The sequence below is a fragment of the Coloeus monedula genome (genome assembly GCF_965178545.1).
Source record: "Coloeus monedula genome assembly, chromosome: 7".
Classification (NCBI taxonomy): domain Eukaryota; kingdom Metazoa; phylum Chordata; class Aves; order Passeriformes; family Corvidae; genus Coloeus; species Coloeus monedula.
Window position 1 is genome coordinate 4846659 of NC_138787.1, and position 23098 is coordinate 4869756.

Genomic DNA, 23098 nt, shown 5'->3' on the forward strand with positions numbered 1-23098 from the left:
TGCAGTTAGCACAGACCATCAGTCACCAAGGCAGTTTTTCTCCACCACTTGTGTATTATTTCCTTTTAAATATACCTTCACTTCAGAAAAACCAACCTAAGAGAAGTTAACCTTGCAGTAAATCCTGAAAAAAGCCTGTAAGGGTCAGGACTCTCAAAAAGAAATAAGAAAATCTGAGCTCATCTTTGAGAGATGACGTTAACATGAGTTTCTGTAGTGCTTTCAAGTCCTTTGAAACCTGAAACAAGGTATTCTTTCTCTATTTTAGGTGGCAGAGGTGAAGTAAAAGATAAAGTTACGATTTTTCAATGATTATTATGACTGCTCTTAATTTGTTGGGATTTTTTTGTCAGAATACTCAAATTTCCATTTTGTACCTCAGCTTTTAACAGTCTACTTCCGTAAAAATGCAATTAATCTGTCTCACAACCTTTCTGTTTCTCTACAGGTTTGTTTCAGTGGTCATTTGAAGACAGGAGAGCTACTTCAGAAAAAAATCCACAAAAATTTCTCTTGCTTTGAACACCAAGCCCACAGCCTCAAAATTAAAGAAGGTAAAAATCAAATTTTATTTCAGAGTTTTTGTAGCATCTTATGTATAGCTTTTGTTAATGTGTAGCTTCCACAAAACAAAATATTAATGTTACCATTTGTACCAGGAAGAATAGCAAGGTTTTTTTGTTTCACAGAGTTCAGGAAGGAAACCATTATAACTTGTAGTCAGGATCATAGAACAAATACAGTAGCAAAGTTATTTTATAGATAATGTATGTCGGGGTTTGATGCTGGTTAAGCACCAGGTACTCACGAGAAATCTTTCACTCATTTTCTTCTGCTATAGCTGAGCAGAGGAGGGGAAAACAAAATGAAGGCTTCATGAGTTGAGATAAGGATTACGGGAAAAACATGCTAAGGCAAAACAGGTTCAAAACTTAAACAGTGTAAAGAAAATTTATTATTAACAGAAATAATAGAAAAAAAGGGTAATGAGAATTAAAATAAACTTTTAGAACACCTTTTCTTCACAGTCCCTCCCTCTTTCCCACTGACAGCACAGAGACACAAAACATGGGCTCTTTAGTCAAGTTTGTCCCTTCTAAAAATCTTTCTTCAGTTCGCTTAGGGAAAGGAGTTTATTTTTTTTCTGCTGGGCCGTGGCGTCCTTCCCACGGGAGACAGTTCTTTGTGAACTTTTCCAGCGTGGTTTTAACTTTCACGAGTACCACTCCCGCCCTACAACGGCTACAAAGTGAGTCGCTCCCACGGGCAGTCTTCCCACAACTGTTTTGCATGTGTCATTAGTTCATGAGGTGTAGGTTTTTAAAGGTGAGCTGGTTTAGTTTGGAAACCAAGTATCCTCTCTTCTCTATCTTCTACCTTCTCTCTGCGTTGGAGTTTCCTACTAGGTTACAGCTTTTTCAGCATCTACTCGCTGCAGTGTGAGCACTTGTTCTCACCGGCTGCGAGTGGATCTCTGCATGCTCCCATGCACTTCATGAATTACAGGGAAACAGTTTGTTGTATTATAGTCCTCACCACGACTTTGTAGAAAAATCTCAGCTCCGCGCCCGAGACACCTCTTCCCTCTCTTCACTTACCTTAGTGTTGCCATGTTGTTCTCCTCACGTATCTTTACCTTTTCCTTTTCTTTGACTCGGGAGAAAATTGTTGTCCGTAGATTCGCTTGTTCTCAAGTTCTATCAATTTGAAAGTTCTTATACGGTTTTGTAGAGCTGAAAAGTTGATTTCGTCTGGGCTCCGTATCGGGGAATTGTTCGCCACGCCCCTTGCTGTCGGCCACCGCGGCACCGGCTCTATTCAGCGTCTCTCTTCATGTGGGGCGCCGAAAAAAAGAAGCTGCTGCCGCCGCTTCTGCCTTCCGGCTCCCAGCACGGCTAGTTAAAAACAACTAAACAAGCAAAGTTCATTACGAGCCATGGCGAGATAGCGGCGGCCGCATGGCCCGGCGGCCGCATGGCCCGGCTGCGTGGGCCCCGGAGAGGTGGGCCCCGGAAGCCACCTCGCCGCCCCCGGAAGAAGAAACGGAAGGCCCCCTTCTTTTTCCCTTGTTAAATATGTCGTCACAGAGGCGTTACCAACTTCTCTAATTGGACCAGCAACCTGCCTATCGTCAGAGCCATCAGTGATTCGCCCTATGCGGGATATAGCGGAAGTTTCGAGTAGTTTGACCTTTCGGTAGCCGGCGCTGTGGCTCCCTCCGCCTACTAAAAAAACCTAGACTGTTTTAAACTAACACAGTGTAATTAGGTATGTAAGTAGTACCTGCTCTTACTGTTCATCATGAAGTGATGCCTTCTGTAAGTAGGCTAACGGCGAAGTGGAACATGCGTAAACACAGCATCTCACATCCTGGGGGAAAAAAAATGCTGGACAATACTATTCCTGTGCATATTCTTTTCTTACCTTACCAAATCACTACCATTGCAAAGTGCTTGGTATTTGTGTGTTGGAAGCAGTTCCCTGCAGGCGGTGAAGGAAAATTAAGCTGTCTGAGCCCTGCCTCTATGTGTATTCTATGTCTATAGTTTGATCCAGCCAGCCCAGAGCTGCCTTATGACTTCATTCCACTTACAAGAAGAGATCTAACTTTTCTTTTTTTCTCAAAATATTGAGGCAGGACATGACCTATATTATTTCTTTAAATTTCTGTATACAAGACACAGTTAAGCTAAGTGAGCCTTTGCTATGGGATCCTCGATGTTTGCATAGGTTTGCATAGACTTCTGACACATTCATAAAAGATAAGTAGATCAACAAGTATTAAATGCAAGACAGTGTCTGTGGCTCTCAAAGTCCCTGAGCTGCAACCTGTTGGAGTCTGAGAGTACACTCTGCAGAAGCAGTGATACGTGCTTGTCCTCATGCTCTTCCTCAGTGCTCCATTCTTTGGCCACAGGATACAGACAGGATACTAAACTTGATGGGCTTTTAATCTGCCGTTCTTAGGTTTTTATTTTCCTTCTGGTCAAACGAATAATAAAAATGAGTAAGATCAGCATTATGAAGTTTAAAAATTCCATAAAATCATATTTTATTTACATAAATCCCTGACTCCAGAGGCTACATCTGTGAACTTTGAGAGAATGTATATTGCAGGTGACAGAGTAAAGCAAACTCGTAAGTAGTGTTGATGGGGTAAAAACTACTATGTTAACCAAGTTTGTAATTAAATATTACATGTATCAGCAAAGAAAATGGTACTTCTGGGATATTTTTTTTTCTGTGAGGACTGAGACAAATGTATCAACATTTGGAGGATAGCTGAAAGTATTTGAAAACCGGGGTTTCAGAAAGAAGAGAACTGGTAACTTAAAGGAAATACATTTTTAGAAAAAGAGGTGACATCTTGGAACACACCCACATAGGCACACTCAGAAAAAAACTTTTTTTTTTTTTTTATGGTATACTCCAAAGAATGACCCAGATTGACCTGAACTGTCTCTTAGTGTTTCATTCTTTTCTTTTTTTCTTCAATAACCAGACAGACTGAAAGGTTAGGGGGTTTTTAATCTTTGGGCATTTAAGTAAAAAAATTACAGAAGCATTTTGCTTGAACTCAAAAGCTGTTCCTAAGCTTACCTTACTTTATCATTACTTTTAAATTACACAAAAGTTTCCATTCTGATTGCCTATTAAAGTAATTGATTAATTATTTGATTATTTTTATATGAAATTAGTTTCTATATGTGGACCATAAAGGAAGTTTGGGATGATGTAGCCATGTTTTCTGATTTACTTTAGAAAAACTTGTAAATCATTTAGACTTAAATTAATGGTATAAAACTAGATTTGGATGTCATTATGAATAGATTTGATGTAATTAATTTACTATCTTGTTAATGTCTTAATTAGGAAGGTTTCTTTCCTTTGGGACTATCTTGTAAAAACAAGTCATGAACAGTATTTCCTTTCTTCCTTTTCCATCCCACATTTTTAACCACACTGTCAAAATCATCAGAAGGTCACTGAAGAACAGTCCTCAAATGTCGAAGATTTTCATTCAAGTTTGATTGACAGGACAAATGTCCTACCAAAAAGGCCATCTAGTATTTGGAGTACCAGTCAATGACTCTTTGTGAGCAGCACTGAGTGTTCTTGGCTTCATCTTAATATTAAAATGTCACAATTTTTCATGAGGTGTAATGGCTGTTTTCTGTCCAACTCTAAACAATGAGCTTCATTAATTGAAGCAGATGAAATCTCTGATGCTACTTTGCTAATTGCATTCCTTGTTAATTCCTCGTTAATTCAGCAAGTTGAACAAGAGACTATTTTTGTCATGAACACTATAAAGAGAAAAGAGTCTTCTGGATTAGACATGATTATTTTGTGTGAGTAACACTTGCTAGATCATTAACAATTTTATTATCAACATCAAAAATTATTGCAGGGAAAACAAACCAAAACAAACCGGGAAGATATATATTATGAGTTATACCTATAAGCCAAACTTTTTTCAACCATGTTATAAGATATTTATGCTATTAACATCCTTCCAAAAAATTTAAAAATTAAAAAACCTTTAACACTACAACAACAACTACAACAACAAAACCCTAAACATTTTATCACTAGAGAAATGTATGTGGAAAGCTCTAAATGCAGTAGAACTAATCCATGTAAGGAAATCCACTAGTAATGATTGGTATCGATCTTCTGATGAATGGTTTTATTACTTGTTAGGAATCCTTAAAATTGTGGTTTTGTTATTTCACATTCTGCTTTGTAACTCTTAACAATATTACTTAAGTTGAAAAAACAAATTTTAAATACACAAAATACGAGTTGTTTGACTCCTCTATACAGCAAATTCTTTGATATCTAGTCCTCTGCTTCAGTAAAAGAAGTTATGCAGTTTCCCTAGAGAGCAAATCATTAGGAAATAAGTACTTTTGAAGTATTCATGCTTCCTGTAGGAAAGTTACTGTACCAGGTTTCCCCATAAGCAAAATTTTCTGCATCTTACTTCAAAATAGGCTATTTGAACAGCTAAACTTAAGATGCCAATTCATCCCGTCTGTTTTTATTGAGTGACATAAGTTTGATGGCCGCACATAATTTTTTATTGTGGTAATCTTAATAACCACTGAACTTCAATTCTTAGCTACAATTATTTGAGGTATGACCTTTATACTCCTTAGTGTTCACAGCCTTATCCTGTCCTTCTACCTTTCTCCACACACAGGTTTCACACAGCATATTGGGATAGACTTTTGTCATAACATATTCCATTTCTGGTGTAAGTTGTGTATTTCTGTGCTGTGTGAAACAACTGGGGATTTTTATACCCTCAAAAAAATTCATGTTTCTTTTTCAAATGGAAAAACATTGTAGATGGAAATGTGGAAGATAACTGTAGTGGGTTTTCAATCTTTTTCCCCAGATCAATCATAGGTGTGACAATTTGGGTGGTACTCATGTCATCCTTCTGCACTAGCTTCCTTTTTGACACCCACTTTATCTCTAAAAATCTACAGTTGCACTGTTCTGTCACATGTAAACCTCTAACTTTTAAAGATCCTCACTGACTGGTAAATGTGATTTCCAGAAACAGTGGGGGAAACCCTTCATTCTTTGGATGTTTCTTGATTCAAATTTCCCTCCCTTAAATATAAGGTAAGTTTAAGGCAGGGTTGTTTTGGTTATTTTTAGTCTTTGCTGGATGAATCATAAAAGCTACTGTATTTTAAAAGGGACATGCTATTCCACTGGGTTCTCATGAAAGAACAGGAGAGGAGGGTAACCTCTATAGGTTATTTTTGTACATTTACAACTGTAGCCACTTGTGCTACCCCACTAGGACAGAAGTGTAACACATGCTGAAGAAAGTAGATCAGAGCACAGGAGCTTACATGTGCCTGATGAGTGGGAAAGACTCCACTACTAGAATAAGTAGTAAAGGAGGTATGTTTATTCCAGCACTGGGACACGCGGGGCATAGCTCCTCCAAAGTCATGCATACCGACAGCTGCATTCAGCTTGGTATATATCAGGTTACAAGTTCCATATTCATTGAGTTTCCCAATATGCCTATACATATTCATCACCTAGCCCCGCCTAGCCTCGCCTCGTATTACAATGAGGCCAAAAGTCATTTATATCCACGTTGCGCTTGTGCAGTGTTGTCTGGTGGTCGTGGGCAGGGGTCTCCGAGATGAAATAAGAGTCTTCCTTAGATGAAGTAAAGAGTCTTCCTCATCCTGAACTTTTCACCTTTCCTCCCTGTGCATGCTCTTTATTCCCCTGGGCTAAGTCCACACTTCAAGACTGGTTTGAGTTAGTTTTAGGTTAAAAACAGGATCTTTGGTCAAGATTCCTTCACCTTATCAATAGTCTCATATCTTCTCATCCTGCTTTGGTAGGCAAAATAAGTGTTGGGCAAGCAGTATGCATTGCTTCTAACAAACCAATTCTTAGTAAATCATTTAACCTCTGCTTCCCCATCCCCCTGATTCAGTCCCCCCTTTTCTAAAGAGTTAGTAAATTCTTTTACTAATACATAAATTCTTTTCCTAATGATTTTTTTCGGTAGGCATCCCTCAATGCTTTTCCATGTGTGTTTGACAAAGTAGTTAAAACCGATAACCTTTTTAGTACTCTGTAGTTCCAAATAAGCAATGTGATAGCACAAGGCAGGCACTAACCAAGGTTCATAAGACAATTATGGGGTGACATAACGTATTTAGGATAGCAGTTGCAGTAGGTGACCACCCGAAAGGGAGTCCCACCAGTTATGACTTGCATCTTGTTTTACTCTTTGCAAGATTCTGCTGATTTCTTGTGTGTCATAATGGATGGTGATTAAGGTCTTTTTCCCGTTTCTTTGGATTTCTCCTAAAATCTCAATTAGGTCCTGATGTTTCACTAATTGCTTTACTAATGTTAGGTCCATCCCAATAGGTGTGGGTAGCAATTTATGGTATATGGTGTAGTTAGACCTTATCAATTGATGAGACACAACCGGTGCTAAATACAAAAAGTCACACCCAACAATCTTGGTAAAATTACTAATACAAAAATTAGAGTGATTCCTGGCAGCTATATTTATATTATCTATCATCATAGAAGTGCAGATAGTTCTTAAGCACACACAGCCTTGGCCAATATATACAAGTACAGTTTTTGGTGAAGTATCTGGGTGGATCTCAAAGTGACAAATGCCTTGTTCTGCATCAAGACATATGTCTTTGGCATCAAGTGTATTAGTTTCACAGATAAATCCTTGTTGTTCCCGTGTGATGCAAGATTCTAAATTTACTGTTTGCCATTTTTCTCCTACCATCCGAGCCCATACTCTATGTTCAGAGGGGTAAAAAACTGTTCCTTCGTAGTTTAGTCCCAATGCAACAATAGGATGAATTACATAAACTGTGGCATTACATATAGTAAGTGCAAAGGCAGTAGCTTATGTTAGTCATTGGGTCATAAGTGAAATTTACCAAGGTCCACCAGGATTGGAGCTTTCTTTCTAACTTAGTAGCATTATTCCAAACAGCTCCTCGGATTTCAATAGGGAAAACGCCTTCATTTCCTTTTCTTATAATTAAGGAAGCTGTGGACTGCATCCATAATTGAGCTTGTATGCAGCTAAGGGCTAATGAGACATTGTCCTGAGCTGTGCCAAGTGTGTTTAATATCAGTCTGTGGTCCAGGTCGCTGGTATTTGCGAGGTCTGGGAGTATTTTTGAGACTTGCCACTGGCTGTTTCCTAATGCTAATAGGGAGGATTGTAGGGGCTGTTTTAATTTGGTCAGGTCACTGGTTGCCGTGGCCAATTTATTCATCAGTATCTGTGAATCAATTCCATTTATGACTCCCAGTCCTGTTCCCAGCATGTCAGTCATGTCTCTCCGCATTCTGCCTTTGAGGGGTGTTTGCTTTTGCAGCCAGGCTGTCCACCCTTCAAAGGATGTTTGTATTAAAGGGGAGCAGGCTGGTTGGATCTCAGAAATGTTAATTTGCATTAGTAGTTCTACACGCTTAAGAGACCACTCTGGATTAAACAGCAATAATTGCTGGCCTGTGTTCCTCACTACATAAGGGCCAATCTCATAAACTTTTGGCTCAGGTTTAAGTGATGTGACCTAGGTTTGGATCCGATTGCCGGTGTAGGTCATAGTAGGCCTAGCCATGACATTTATCTGGAATTTGAATGAGAGCCCATTACTGTCCTGGCCCCAAAGACAAACTACTTCAACTGTCTGTACTAATGTAAAATTATACCAACAATCTACTTCACTTGAATGACTACAGATTTCATTATGTTTGTCTGTAGGAGTAGTTGAGACACTAATTTGGGTTGCTTTTTTTATGAGTAGTTCCGTTAATCATTCGGTCTCCTATTTTGATTTCTTCTCCTACAGTTCCCTGAAGCTGCCAAGTTCTTTGTTGTTTTTCCCATTCTTGCTTTGTATACACTTGGTTTCCGTGCATGACCACAGTCAGCAGGTTTAAATCTTTTAAATCAGAATATTTCCCCATGAGTCCAGTAAACTGCATAAAGGCTTGGGACCATATGTCTTCTCTCCTATGAATAACTTCCCAACTGGAAGCTACAATTATGACTGTGAAAAAACCAATTTTCTGGGTTATACTTGCATGCCACCCTGACATTTTCATTTTGTTCGGGTAAACTTCAGTTTCAATTCATCATCCCCAGGGGTCACTTTCCAAGGGGCCTCTGGAGCCTTCTTTACTCGGGTATGGTGAATCCAGGCACTCTGTTCTCTGATCTTAATCGCGGTGTAAGTGGTGAGAAGCACCTGGAATGGTCCTTCCCACTGTGGTTCTAGAGTCTTTTCTATAAGAGACTTAACATATACATAATCTCCAGGCTGAATGTCATGTACAGGACCGTCCAAGTCTCAACTTCAAGTTCCAGCCACATGTTTTCCAATTTCTCTAAGCTGTTTGTCTAAAGCAATCATATAGGTGGCTAGCGTCTCTTCCCCTATTTGGGTAGATATGCCTTTCTGTACACCATATGGTCTCCCATAAAGCATTTTGAAGGGGCTTAGCTTTTCTTTAATTCTGGGCTTGGTTCGAATTCATAACAATGCAAGTAGAAGAGATTGGGGCCAGGGTAGGTTAGCTTCTTGCCCTAATCTCACAATTTGCTGTTTAATCAAATGATTCATTTTCTCTACTTGACCACTCGACTGGGGATGGTATGGAGTGTGGAGTTCCCAATCTATGCCTAAATGTCAGCTAGTTTGTTATACCACCCCTGAAATAAAATGAGCTCCCCTATCTGAGGACACTGTGGCTGGAACTCGGAATCGTGGTATTATTTCTTGTAGTAACACTTTGGTTACTTCTCGAGCCTTAGCAGTTCTAGTAGGAAAAGCTTCTGGCCATCCTGAAAAAGTATCTGTCAGCACTAGGAAATATCAATACCCCCCTTTTCTTGGAAATTCTATAAAATCAATTTGCCACTGCTGTCCAGGCCCATGGCCTCTCCCAGTCTGGCCCATTTTTGGTTTGGGGGTATTTTTGGGATTAGTCTGGAGGCAAAGGTTACACTGTCGAGTTACTTGCACAACAGTTTCGTATAAGCTTCTAGCAATCATTTTCCCAATTAAGTAGTTATATAAGGCATTTGTTTCCTGGTGTGTTTTCTGGTGCTCCTCCCTAACTACTGACCATAGCAAATGAGAGGGAATAACCACTTTTCCTTCTGCAGTGATAGCACATCCCTCTTGGTTAAATGTTCCCCCTTCATCTTTAATCAATTTCTTGTCCTTTTAATCATATGTTGGCTTACTCTCTAGGGAAAGTTGTCCATCTGGGATCAAGGCTCCAGTTGTTGTTACCTCACCTTTTCTGCTTCTTTTGCCTCTCTGTCGGCCAGTTCATTTCCTTCTTCCAATTCTGAGCTCACCTTTTGATGTGCCCTTATGTGCATGATTGCTACCTTCTCAGGTAGCTGGACTGCTTCCAACAATCACATTACTTCTTGTGCATGTTTGATGCTCTTTCCCTGCGAATTTAACAGTCTTCTTTCTTTCCAAATGGCACTGTGTGCGTGTACAACTCCAAATGCATACCTTGAGTCTGTACAGATGTTTATTTTCTTTCCTTTTGCTATCTCTAAGGCACGGGTTAGGGCGATTATTTCAGCCTTTTGTGCACAGGTGTTTGTTGGCAGGGGTCCAGATTCTATCACCTCCTGGCAGGTGGTAACTGCGTATCCCGCATGCCGCTTTCCACTGATGACGTAGCTGCTCCCATCAGTAAACCAGGTTTCTGCATCTTCTAAAGGGGTATCCTTTACATCCGGGTGGCTGGAGTAGGTGGCTTCGATAGTTTCCAGGCAATCATGGCGTACCGGTTCTCCTTGATTTCCACTAAGAAAGGAGGCTGGGTTGACAATGTTAGTTACCACTATTTCTACATCATCTTGTTCCACCATGATGGCTTGATATTTCAGGAACCTTTGTGGGGAGAGCCAGTGACCACCTTTCACTTCCAGCACTGTGGACACTGTGTGGAATACCAGCACAGTAATTTTCTGACCCAAGGTGAACTTGTGTGTTTCTTGGATGTTTAGCACGACTGCTGCAATGGCTCTGAGGCATCCAGGCCATCCTTTGGCTGCTGCATCTAGCTGCTTACAGAAATAGGCAACTGCCCATCAGTAGGGGCCCAGGTCCTGTGCTAGTATTCCCAGGGCCATCCCTTGTTTCTCATGGGAAAATACAAAGAATGGTTTACTCACGTCTGGAAGTCCTAGAGCTGGAGCTGACATGAGGGCATTCTTTAGCTGGCTGAAGGCCCGCGTGGCCTCCTTTGTCCACTGGAGATCTCTGCTTTCCTTTGTAATGAGCTCATATAGTGGTTTCACGGGCAGCCCATAATTGTAAATCCACAGTTTGCACCATCCTGTCATCCCCAGAAAAGTCCGTAACTCTTTCACTGTCTGGGGCTTTGGGGTTTGGCATATCGCTTCTTTGTGGTCTTGCCCGAAAGTGCGCTGTCCAGCACTGACTTCATAGCCCAGATAGATCACTTTTTGTTTCACCACCTGAGCCTTTTTCTTAGATACCCTGTACCCTTGGAGTCCCAGAAAGTTTAAGAGGCTTACCGTCCAGGCTACGCAAGCTTCCTCTGTTTGGGTAGCTATTAGAAGGTCATCCACGTACTGCAATAGCTTCCCTTCTCCTGGTGGGGCTTCTCGGGACTCCACGTCTTTTGCGAGCTGTTCTCCAAACAGGGTGGGACTGTTCTTAAATCCCTGGGGCAACACCGTCCATGTGAGCTGGGTTTTGCACCCACTCTTAGGGCTTTCCCATTCTAATGCAAAAACTTCCGGCTGACTTCATGGAGAGGGAGGCAAAAGAAGGCATCCTTTAGATCTAAAACGGTAAACCAAGTTAGCTCTGGTGTTAAGCATGTTAACAGAGTGTAAGGATTCACTACCACAGGATAGAGATCTTCAGTTATCTTGTTAACAGCCCGCAAATCCTGTACCACCCGGTAAGACCCATCAGATTTACGGACAGGCAGGATAGGAGTATTGAAATCAGACTGGCACTCTTTTAACAATCCCAACTGTAAGAGTTTTTCAATTATTGGGCTAATTCCTTCTCTGTCTTCCCTTTTGAGGGGGTACTGTTTAATTCTAACTGGTTGTCTTCCCTCTTTGAGTTTGATCTGTATTGGGGTTGCATTTTTGGCTCTCCCAGGTACATCTGTGGCCCAAACTCCTGGGAACACTTGACTCATTCTCTCCTCTCTAATTTCCTCTGCGGAGTCTTTGGTTGTTAATATTAAGCTCAGTATTTCCACATACTGTTGGTCTTTTACCTCCAGAATAATTCCCCCATTCCTAAAAATAATGGTTGCTTGTAATTGTTCCAATAGATCTCTTCCTAAAAGTGCTTTTGGACAACTGGGTAAATATAAAATCTTGTGAATACCTCATTGTTTCCCAATTTTATATTTCAACAGCTTGCAAAAATAAGCTTTTTCAGATTGACCAGTTGCTCCATGTACCACAATAGTCATCCCCTACAGGCATTAAAGCTTTATTTAAAACTGAATATGCTGCCCCCATGTAGGTACAAAAATGCTGTTAGCGAGGATTTTCTTGTTATTTTTCTAAGTCCGTGAGAGACTTTTCTCTCTCACAGAAGAGGTAGCAGGGAATGTAAACAACCAAGCCACCTGCAACCTTGGAAAGTCTTGTTTATGGTATAGTAGAAAATATTTTGATAATGGATGTTTTAGGATTTTGGCCAATCACCCCCAAGGGGTGGCTGGTCTTTTGTCCAATTAGACTATGAAGAAAAAAGTCTATAAAAGGTTTGTAAAATAATTAAATAAATCAATCTTGCTGCACAATTCTTGCCTGCTGGATCATCTTCTCCTCCTCCTCCTCCCTATGGCTGCAGGACACAGTGATATACCGTAGGAACCAGGCCAGCGGCAATACCCCCGTATCAACCAAAAATTCTGTTTCTTTTTCCTTTTCCCCTAGCTTCATTATAACCAGTGGATCTGCTAGGGTAAAATCCCCCAGTCCTCTTCAATCTTCTTTCACATGTGCAACCACCCTCCATCCTTCTTGGTCTCCTCTGTTCTGGCGGTCTTCTTGTCTTCCCTCTGGGCGCTCGTTTTTCCAATGACCGAACTTCCCACAAATTGCGCATTGATCTTTACCTAGCCAGGTGGGCCCTGTCTGGGAGGTCCTTGTCTGGAGGGTCTCTGTCTAGGTTTTTCTCTATTTCCTTCCCTTACTACTGCTACTAATTTCCTCATCCCTTGCTTGTAACTTTCTTCTCAATTACTGAATACCCTCCAAGCTACATCTAATAGAGTTTCCAGGCTCCTCCATTCTGGCCCCTGAAGTTTTTGCAATTTACGTCTGATATCTCCCGTGGATTGTCCGAGAAACAAGGATACAAGCTGTTGTACCCCTACCTCGGTCTCAGGATCCAGCGATGTATTGCAGCACATTGCATCCCTCAGACGATCCAGGAATTTGGATGGTGAGTCGGAAGGACCCTGTCTTGCTGCATACAAAGCTGACCAGTTTAGGGTCTTGGGAATAGCCCTTTCCACCCTTTTTGCTATCCATTCTTGATAACCTTTTAATTTCTCTAATTCAGCTGTTCTATTTGGACTCCAGTGTGGTTCCTGGAGTGGGAAGTAATCTTTTGTATCTAATTGTTGTTTTTTGTAATAGTCCTCTGCCAGGTCTCGAGCCACTTTCAAAACTAACTGTTTCTCTCTGTTTGTTAGTCCACCCAATAGTAATTGTATATCAGCCCAATCTGGATTATGCTGTTTGATTATAAATCTCAAGCGTTCAGCGGTACCCGCTGGATCACTTCGGTAATTTTTGGCAATGTTATACCATGCATCTAGGTCAGCAGTAGAGAAAGGTATTCTAATCAACATTGTATTCCCATCAGGTGCCACTGCCTCTCTCAGGGGGCACCATCAGTACCTGCTTCCTGGTTCAGGATGAGACAGGACTGCCCGGGGGAGAGGGGGTTGGCATTGGTGTTCCTTCCGAGTCTGCGTCCTCTTCCCTTCTCCTAAGGGGAGGCTTAAGCAAATAGGTTAGTTCATCATCATCTTGTCCCTGAGCTGCTGCTTTATAGACTTTGTCTGACCTTGTACATCTCTGACCTATACTGCACGACGAACAACACCGCTTAATTCTTCCTCAGCCTTTTTTATTTTCTTTTTCAAGAGCTAACACCATAGGATCACTGGGGAGTTTAATTCCACAATCTCTCTGCCATTCAGGGTGATTTTGGAGAGAGAAAAATGCATCAGCATAGGAAACTTCTTCCCATTTACCTTCCCGTCTCAAAAACAGCATTAACTGTAGCAAGGTATTATAATCTAGAATTCCATTAGATGGCCATTTTGCTCCATTTTCTAATTTATACAGTGCCCACCATTGGGTACAATATTTTATAAGAGTTCTTTTATTTTCTGTGCCTCCAGTTCCTACTATCTCTTTCCAATGTGCCAAAATACAGCCAAGCGGGCTTGCTCTGGGGATTTCCTTACTCTGTCTGGTTCCCATCCTATTCAGAGTTTGAGTTCACTCAAATACTGTGTCACCCCTTTGGGGTCGCCTGTATAGTGTATAAGCCACCCTTTATAAATTCTCCTATGCCTTCTGCCAAGCCTGCTTCGCTGTCACTTGAAATCTTCTTCAAAGTCTTTACTACCTCCTCCCAATCTGTTTCTAGCACACTATTTTAGGAATGTGATGCTCCTTGCCACACAAAAGTTTTAAAACAAAATGTTCCTTGCTTTGCCAGCACTCCGGGCACAGATCTCTGCTTGCTAAATAAATAGAATTGTAATGTCTCTGACTTCTACAAAATCCACACTGAGCTAAAACCCACAGATGGTGTGGGGCTGGAGTCTTCTTATACCCACACACAAAGCAGGGAGTCCCTTTTACTACTCATGCAGATAGGACACATGAACGGAAAGAGTCGGGGCTATACCTCTACCATATAACTACTGAGGGAGGGGGCAACGACCTCCCTCCCTGCTTAGCCACTGTTGTTTCTATCTCCGTCTCCTAGTTTTATCTCGCTTCCACCCAAACCTTTCTTCACACTCTCTCACAGTTCTTTCACAGTTTTCTTCCCGAACCTCTCAAATCTCAGGTACCAAATGTGACTTTCCATACACAGTCTTTAAAATCTCAGGCTCAAAATCAACTTCACTAGAGTACCCCTGATAGCACTGAGAAGTGCCGCCTGGCAGAAGAGCAGTACCACCTCCTTTTACAAACTTTACACTGTATTAATACCCATGCAACATGCCACCCTCCCATTGAATAAAAAGTTCTGACACATCCACACAAACAATCTATTCCACGTACTCTTTCAAACCCTAAATCCTCTGCTGCTGGTTGTTCCCAGTCTAAAGTCACTAATCTTCCTGCAGAGGTTCTGTATATTCCCTCTAAAGGAACTCGTTCGCCTCTCCTCTCTATCCAATGTCCTATTGGATTTATAAATTCCCACAAATCCAAACTGAACCACTGAGGGGTAGGGGTTCTTCTAAACTCTTGCCTAGCCACAATTCCAAAATCAACAATCAAGCACCACCCCAAACAAATGCTTCAATACTACACACTCAAATAACACACGGCAACACGCACGTCTCCAACTTACAAATGAATAGGTGAGCTAATATACGCCACATACACATAAAAGCAATCCAACAACAACCAATCCAACACAGACACAAATAAAGCAATCCAACACAGACATATAAGCAACACAGCGACATTCAAACCAGCTACTAGTAGCAAAAATGTTCACAACACTCACCTGTAATAGCTTCAGGGTCCTGCTTATATTTTCCCAACATGGTAACAAGTTCCGGCGGGACCCCCCTGGAATCACCCGATCCACTCTCAGGATTGCTGGCAGCCACTCTGGCGGTTGGAAATTCCCCCTGCTCTCTCCTGTAGCCAGTTGCTTGCAAGCCCCACCTTAACCTCACAGGGACTATGCTGTGCGCGGGACGTCTCCTCGCAGTTTACCAGCAGTCCTGGCCACGCGTTCGACTTACAGGCACTCTAAATGCAAAACATACCATTTTATCTGCAGTTTCAGCAGGTCGTTGTCCCTCCATCGCAGTGAGCGAGCCGAGGGGCGGAGTTCCTCCAGGAAAGCCCTGGGGCATGCCTAGGACGTCCGCTCCTCAGCAGATCCTGCGATCAGACAGAGTTTCTCCTGGCTGGCTCACCAAAATGATGAGTGGGAAAGACTCCACTACTAGAATAAGTAGTAAAGGAGGTATGCTTATTCCAGCGCTGGGACACGCGGGGCATAGCTCCTCTAAAGTCATGCATGCCGACAGCTGCATTCAGCTTGGTATATATCAGGTTACAAGTTCCATATTCATTGAGTTTCCCAATATGCCTATACATATTCATCACCTAGCCCCGCCTAGCCTCGCCTCGTATTACAATGAGGCCAAAAGTCATTTATATCCACGTTGCGCTTGTGCAGTGTTGTCTGGTGGTCGTGGGCAGGGGTCTCCGAGATGAAATAAGAGTCTTCCTCAGATGAAGTAAAGAGTCTTCCTCATCCTGAACTTTTCACCTTTCCTCCCTGTGCATGCTCTTTATTCCCCTGGGCTAAGTCCAAACTTCAAGACTGGTTTGAGTTAGTTTTAGGTTAAAAACAGGATCTTTGGTCAAGATTCCTTCACCTTATCAATAGTCTCATATCTTCTCATCCTGCTTTGGTAGGCGAAATAAGTGTTGGGCAAGCAGTATGCATTGCTTCTAACAAACCAATTCTTAGTAAATCATTTAACCTCTGCTTCCCCATCCCCCTGACTCAGTGCCTGCCGGAAAAGGCTCTGTAGGTACATGAAGGTAGTTAAAATCGTAGGCCCAACAGAAGCCCTACAGTTTTTCTGTGCGCAGGAACACCATAATAGGGGCTTTGCCATCTGTATTCCATCATCAATGCACAACATTTTGAACACTTCCCAGTTTCAAAGAAGTCAGAGATTATTTGTGGTTTTTCTGGTCAGTGGGCAGTTAGCATAGGCTAGCTCATCTTTGTGACAAAGATTTGAAGGCCATTAAGCATTCTGTGTATAATTAGTGGCCTCATAGACATCTTGGAGATCACCACTGGGTATACTTGACTCTTCAGCCTGTAGGGAAACTGCAAATAAAATGCCCTTTTCTAATCTAGGTGGACTCTGAATCCAGTGGCCTTTCTGATTTCAGTATTTGCCAGGAGATTTTTAAAGCTAGCAGTGTAATGCCTGCTTAGAAAGCTAATTTAAGGTCTACAACTGTATCAGTTCAAGAACTTAATTTAGTTGTGTAGCTCATTCTGACAGCCCTCCTAAATTTTGTTTCATAGCCGGTGGGAAAAGTCTAATCCGTTTGCTCAATGGTTTCTGCAGGAGTTAATTGTAATCCAAGCTCTGAAACTAAACAATTGAATCTTGATTCCTCTTCTGCTCTAAAAGTAGGCAGTGCCTCAGGCTGGAACAGGCCAAATCTTAGCCCACCAATGCCTTCTAAGTTCATTCTGTTTAGCCATGCTGATAACTCACGTGTAAACAAATTTCTTCTTGCAGTCCCAAACTTCTATAGCTAGCAGGCTGACATTTGATTAGCCAGTTAAGCATCGTGGGTTAGTAATGGACCTGGGACACGCTGAGAAACCTGGTTCTCAAATCTTGGTAACAACCTGCTTCTCTACTGATCGAGATTCATTCGCATAGTGTTGGGCTAGTAGTCCTGGAGCAGAGTTGTCATACTTGTCCCTCCGGTATGAGCAGGATTGCTTGTGCATTCTGGAACTGGCAGGCATCTGCACTTCATGAAAGAATAGCTGCTATGGTATTTATCATCTGTTTCAAAATTACTTTGCACACCTCTTTTATGTCCTCCCTCTCCTACATTCATGTTCTTTTAAGTTCAAAGGTCTGGTATCTCTGAACAACTGCTGTGTTCATATACAGCCTCAGCTAAAAGGATGCCAAGACACACACATAATTGAGCAGGGACTTGGCACATGTATGAGCTTGCATGTTAAAGGGAGAATAGATTAAAATAATGCCCAAATACCTTTAAGGTGAGGAAAGAAGAGAACATGGGAAATTGCAGTTATGCTGGCTTTATGATGGATTAAATAGTGAAAAAGGTTTGGATTCATCCAGAAAATTATAGATTGAAATCTAATGGATCTGCCAGCTTGGTTTAGTGAGGATGATAGGTCTTTTGAACCTGTTGCTTCTTTATATAAGATTAAAAGTCTGTCTGATAAAGGCAACTATATTTTTCAATGCTACTTATGTTTTTAGGGTCTCTCAACAATCTTATAGCCTTTGTATGGTAAATTATTCAGCTTGTGTGCTTTTACATGCAAGTTCAATAATGTCATAAATACTTATGTATTATTAACAAATAAATACTAAGACATGACCAAAATAATTGGGGTTATGGTGACGATATAAAAATTCTGGTATGTTAAAATTACAGTTTGTCTTCCTGTTTTGAATTATTTCTACCTGAAAAGGAAATATTGAACAAGACAAGTCCATAAAAATTGTTTCCTGACTTCTGTTGGCCAGAGGTGCAGAAGTCATGCAATGGGCTGTGCTAGATTGCTCATGGAGAATTGTACTAGTTTGAAAACAAACCAGTAGGAGGCACCAAGTCAGAATAACAATTTAATAGGGAAATTTAAAAAAAAACCAAAACAGGCAGAAAACACTGGGTTAAACTGACAGAGTCAGGATACAACCTGATGCACTGTTAGTCAGGGTGGCGGTAGCAGTCCGATAAAATAGTGGCTGCAGTCCTCCTGAAGTGGTGGATGTGGTTCTGTTGAAGCTGTGGTCCTGTAGAAGGGTCTGCTCTTCCTCAGAAAGTCCAGTGGTGGCTATGTAGCTCTTGTCCTCTGGAAATCCAGTGGAAAGGTTGTCTGTAGTGTTTGGAATCTCAGATTATATCCACGATGGGATGCTTGGTTCCTCCTTCTGGGTGGAGCATCTCACAATGGGATGATGAGTCATGAGGCAAGGCATTGACGGGCTCATTAACAGAAGATAGTCCGGAGGGAGGAGGCAAGGAAACACTGCCCCACCTGGTTTCAACAGCTCCTGAGGATGATAATAGAATACACTGCAACCCAGGACAAGAATGCAGTTGATGATTGCCGTTTCACTGAAAATCCTGGCCAGCACATGGCCATTTCACATGAAAATCCAAGCCGGAAGTTAAACTAAGGAAAAACAGACAGGAAAGGAAAAAAAATATATAAATACTACTACAGAGATGTAAGTTAAAAGTGTAGCAAAGACTTAGGTGGCAACATAGCCTACTCTGCAGTAGTAAGTTGCCCACTACAGGTTTTAAAATAGCAGTGCTAGAAAACTATAAATCCCTGTGCACTGTTCAGCCTGGAGAAAAGAAGGTTGCACAGAGACCTCATAGCAGCCTTCCGGTATCTGAAGGGTCTAAAGGGAAGCTGGAGAAGGACTGTTCCTCAGGAACTGTAGTGATAGGACAAGAGGGAATGGGTTCAAAATGAAATAAAGGAAATTTAGATTAGATACATAAGAAATTCTGTAGTGTGAGGGTGGTGAGGCCCTGGCACAGGCTGCCCAAAGAAGCTGTGGCTGCCCCATCCCTGGAGGTCCAAGGCCAGGTTGGATGGGGTTTGGAGGAACCTGGTCTAGTGGAAGGTATCCCTGCCCATGGCAGGGGTTTGGAACAAGATGATCTTTAAAGTCCCTTCCAACCCAAATAATTTTATGATTTTCATTACTGTCTGAAACCCCCATAGCAAATTAAACCCTGTACTGAACAGATTACTGACTTTAAAAGGACCAGAGTTGAGCTTGACCCAAAACTGAAGTGCTGTTTCAAACTTGCCCTGAACTCATACTTCTGGAATAAAAATAGAAAGCTGTTCAAATCTTAATCATTAATAAATCATTGAGGAAGTAGAAGTTGTTTGTTTTAAAAATAATTCTTAGCCTTACTCTCTTGTTTATTTAATTTTACCACACTTTTAAGAGCTGTGCTGTTACTGACAAAACTTTTATTTCAACGTTATTGCTATTCTTGCTTCTAGACTGGTGAACACATATTGTGTGGTGCAGACATTTTTATCATCTAATATCCAATACATTTTCCTACTGGAAAATCTACATATATTCCTGAAGTTTCTACATAAAAGTGCAGCAAAAGTAGTATGACAACACAGGCTTAACACTGTTGCCATTAAAATTGGTGACAAAACTGTGGAGTGCTTAAGTACACGCATTGACATTGACCAACAGTTAAAAGTCTGTGTGTAACCATGTTACAGTGATAATTCAGATCATCTATTTAGTATTAGGTCTGTATCATGGCATAGTATTAAAAATTCCTTGTGTCAAAAGTTCTTTTGTACTGATATTGATCCTTTCCCTATTCCAATATTTGGTATGTTTTCAAGAAATGCAGATAACTTGGCAATATTTACATTAAAAAAATTATAGTAACTCAAGGTGCTCCTTATAATAGGATCTTGTAAACACGCTGCTGAATAATGTGAGAGTTTAAAACCAGGATTCTACTACTAAGGGGAGAGTTAGTAATTTTTCCCTTCTGTGCCTTAGCTTGTTATCTATGCAGCATGGATACGTCTCAGAGTAGTTACAGAGAGTTTGAGAGTTTTCCAGTGAGCTCCGTTAAGCACAAGCCTTATCAAATCAAGTAGCTCTGACTCCAGTGTGATCTGTAGTTTTTCTACTAATTCCAGAGGAAGAAAGATTAGGATGTTAGATCATAGATGTTTCAATACAACACACAAAAACTCACAATGAATCAGCTCAGTGACATCATCCCACTTGCTTGGCCATATATAAATTACAAATTCTGTGATTGTTACTGTTTGAAACTTCCAGAATATCCAATATGGCTAAAAATAATTGATTATGAAATTAAAAATGGGATGCTGTTGTGTTAGCTGTAGGTGTGTAGGTGAGAAACAAAAAAAGTAGTAGTATTTGTTCTTTAATGACTTTAAGCTGAAGGAGGGTAAGTTTAGATCAGATATTAGGGGCAAACTCTTTACTGTGAAAGTGGTGAGGCACTGGAACAGGCTGTTCGGAGAGGTTGTGGATTACCCATCCCTGGAGAGGTTGAACGGAGTTCCTGGTCTAGTGGAAGGTGTCCCTGCCCATGGCAGGGGTTTGGAACAAGATGATCTTTAAGGTCCCTTCCAACCCAAACCATTCTATGATTCTTATTTTGCAGTACAACTACGTGAGAAACATCTTTGTTTCAACTAGAAATACTACAGTCGATACTTCAAAAAATAATTTATAATGGAAGGAAGATGCTTTGTGGAAAGTATTACTACAGATATTATTCATTAAATCACATTAAATCATATAGCATTTTATGCTTTATAAATTTAAATAGCAATTTGAATATTTTTGATGTTTTCCATAGACTCCAGTAGTGAAAAGTCAGGTCTAACAGGTCTGACCTAATTAATCATTACAACATTGTTGCTAGGTACTCCTGACTCTTGGACACGAAGCTGAGAAATAAAATCATCTGATAAAGGCCAATGAATGAGTCAATAGCAGACTTCAGATTGGAACTCTAAGTTCTTGCTTCCTGGTTTTATTCTGAATCATAAATTGTCTTGTAATTGCTAAAGTGAAGAGAGAGGTCAGTAACAATTTAACTACATTCAGGCTTCTCACATTCATTTCTATGCTTTCCAAAATAGATTAAAACATCTGAAAGACTGAGACTGTCTGATTCTGATTTCTAGTGCAAAAATGTGAACTGAAAATGAAATAGAAGTATTATTACACAAAAAATGAGCACAGATGGTGGTGCCACTATATAAAAAAAATGAGATTAGAAGGTTAATTCTTAAGCCTGTCTCTCATTCCCTAGACTGGGAATCCCTGCATCCCAGCTGGTTGTGCTGGCCTCTCTGCGCTGCAATCATCTCCCTAAGAGGTTACAATAAGGGATGGCTCTTCTGGAGGTCTCTTGTTGATATTCATGGCATAGAAATGTCATCATTCCTTAAAAATATATGCTTTTAATTTCCGTGGCTTCAAGTGAAAAAAATAGCAGCGATGTGGCTCATCTAGTTGGTGATATGGTGTTTCTCTGAATTTGCTGTACACTGGTCTAGAGCAACAGCTCAGGGGGATGGCAACAGCCCCAGGGGTATCCCCAAGTTCTTCCCATCACAGAGATGTGATGCTCTGGTGCTGATGGAAGTGCCCTCAGAAAACAAGGGTCACCAGCAGTGACAGTGTGTCTGTATTACTCTGTGCAGTGGTCTGCTGGGCCCCAGTTCTTAATTTCAGTTGGTTAAGTAAAAAAATCAAAGAATCTTTAAGGTTGGAATAGACCTTTAATATGATCCAGTCCAACAGTCAATCCAGTACTGCCACTGTAACTCCTAAACCACATCACCCACTGCCAGATCCAGATGACTCTTAAACACCTTCAGGGACGATGACTCTACCATCTCCCTGAGCAACCTATTCTAATGCCTGACTACTCAAACAGCAAAAAAATGTTTTCTAATGTCTGATCTGAATATCCCCTGTCTCAGTTTAAGGCCATTTCCTCTCATCCTCTCACTGGCATGGCAGAAGAGACTGACCCCGACCTCACTCCACCCTCTTGTCAGGGAGTTCTAGAGAGTGTTGGGGTCCCCCTGGAGCCTCTTCTTCTCCAGGCTAAACAACTTCAGCTCCCTCAGCTGCTTCTCATAGGAACATGAGCTCCAGACTCTTCACCAGCGTCCTTGCCCTGCTCTGGACAAGTTTCAGCACTTCAATATCTTTCCTGAGCTGAGGGGCCCAGAACTGGACACAGCACTTGAGATGTAGCCTCACCAGTACCAAGTACAGAGGTATGTTCATTTCCCTGGTCCTGCTGGCCACACTGTTCCTGACACAAACCAGGTGCCATTGGCCTTCTCGCTCACCTGGGCTGGCTCAGGTTCACCACATGCTGGCTCAGGTTCAGTTGCTGTTGACCAACACCCCCAGGGCCTTTCCCCTGGGCAGCTTTCCAGCCACTCTGCCCCAATCTGTAGAGCTGTATGGAGTTATTGTGGCCAAAGTGTAGGACTTTCATTGTTTAAGTAAAAAAATGGAGTTGATTAAATTAAAAAGGGAAGTTGATTAAGTAAAAAAATGGGGCTTTCATAGACTCACAGAATGGTTTGAGTTGGATGGGACCATAAAGACCATCTGGTTCCAACTCCCTGCCAGGGACAGGGACAGCTTCCAGTAGGCCAGGTTGCTCAAAGCTCCATCCAGCCAACACCTCCAGGGAGGGGGCATCCATAACTATATTCGGTATAAACCTTGAAGGAAAACGGACGTTCTTCACTGTTTCGAAGCACACTTTGGGATTCTACCTGAAACCCCCCTCACACATCCATCCGTGCCCCCAAACCTGCGGGAACCGGGGAACGGTCAGCACGGGCGCTTCCACCGCCCGCCAGCAGGGGGAGCCCGAGCGCCGCCCCACGTGACCTGTGCCCACGCCCCGCGGAGGCACTGAGCGCCGGGCCAGGCG

General features: G+C 41.6%; 1 long non-coding RNA gene across 1 annotated transcript; it reads right to left on the reverse strand.

The window, feature by feature from the left end:
- Positions 1-550: 550 nt before the first annotated feature.
- Positions 551-15866, reverse strand: LOC309575084. Its single transcript, XR_014226581.1, has 2 exons — positions 15333-15866; positions 551-13573 (listed from the first exon to the last, which is right to left on the reverse strand). It is a non-coding gene; the product is annotated as an uncharacterized lncRNA (long non-coding RNA).
- Positions 15867-23098: the final 7232 nt, after the last annotated feature.